The sequence below is a fragment of the Myotis davidii genome, unplaced genomic scaffold, assembly GCF_000327345.1.
Source record: "Myotis davidii unplaced genomic scaffold, ASM32734v1 scaffold341, whole genome shotgun sequence".
In the NCBI taxonomy this organism is placed as follows: Eukaryota; Metazoa; Chordata; class Mammalia; order Chiroptera; family Vespertilionidae; genus Myotis; species Myotis davidii.
The window spans coordinates 305,584-306,965 of NW_006291021.1; the positions used below are offsets into that span (position 1 = coordinate 305,584).

Sequence of the window (1,382 nt, forward strand, 5' to 3'; positions counted from 1 at the left end):
TCCCTACATCAAGTTCAAACCCCTTGTCTATAAAATGGAAATATTCCTTCCTTCATGAAATGTCTGTGTGGATAAAACAAGAGAAGGCATGTAAAGTGCTTAGCTTGGAGTCTGATAAACATCTATCCATATACTCATCCTTTAATTTATTCATCCATCCATCATCCATTGAATCATTCATTGAAACATCCATTCATCCATCCACTTATCCATTCATTCTATTATCCTTCTATCCATTTATTTATCTATCCCTCTCCTCTATTAACTCACCCATTTATATTTAGCCATCCATTTGTCTATTCATTTATCCATCCAAATCATTCAATCACCATTCCATCCATCCGCTTATCCAATTATTTATCCATTAGAGGCCTGGTGCATGAAATTCATGCATGGCAAGGGGGGTGTCCCTCAGTCCAACCTGCCCCCTCTCATAGTCCAGGAGCCCTCAGGGGTGGGAGGCAACCCAGTGATCAGGGGAAAGCAACGCCCCCATCACACCTCTGCTGCTGCCACTGCCTCGGCCAGCCCTGGGCAACTGGGCAGCCACCATCTGAGGCTTGCCTGTGCCTCGATTTGGCCCTGGGTGGCTGGGGGCTACGGGGACTAAGGGACTCCCGAGGCAGGCGTGAGGCTGAGGGGACTGGGCACCACCATCTTGTGGCTGGGGGCGCCACCATCTTTGAGGGTGGGACAGTCAATTAGCATATTCCCTCCTTATTGGCTGTGGGTGCCGCCATCTTTGTGACAGCAAGGGTCAGTTAGCATATTCCCTCTTTATTAGATAGGATTATTCATCTGTCCATATTTAGCCATCCATTTGTCTGTTCATTTATCTATCCAAATCATCCCATCATTCTTCCAATCATCCCACCTATTCATTCATTCACTCGTTTATCTCTTCAACAAATATACATTTTCTATTATATGTCTTACACCAGTCCCTGGGGACACAAGACATACAAAGTCCCTGCCCTAATGAGGAGACACATCCTATGTAATAAAAGGCTAATATGCAAATCGACCAAACGGCAGAATGATAGGTCGCTATGATGTGCACTGACCACCAGGGGGCATACGTACAATGCAGAAGCTGCCTTCTGGTGTCAGTGTGCAGGCACTGCTCAGCCAGAAGCCAGGCTCACAGCTGGCAAGTGCAGTGGCAGTGGCGGGAAGCAGGCCTAAGCTGTCAGATGGACCTCCCCCGAGGGCTCCTGGACTGTGAGAGAGCATAGGCCAGGCTGAGGGATCCCCCCCACTCAAATTTTGTGCAACAGGCCTCTAGTGTTAGATAAAAAGACACACAAACAAGGCAATTCCAGGCACTGATGGATCTGCCTAAAAGACAGAACACAGTGATGTTCTGGAGAACCAGGGGGTGG

The 1,382-nt window shown here is 47.8% G+C and overlaps 1 protein-coding gene across 1 annotated transcript in view; it reads left to right on the top strand.

Moving 5' to 3' along the window:
* Positions 1-137, top strand: part of ACER1 (alkaline ceramidase 1) — a 22,626-nt gene extending 22,489 nt beyond the window's left edge. The window contains exon 6 of the mRNA XM_006764227.2: positions 1-137. This exon is cut by the window's left edge and continues 961 nt beyond it. The gene's annotated coding sequence lies outside the window, so the exon portion shown is untranslated.
* Positions 138-1,382: the final 1,245 nt, after the last annotated feature.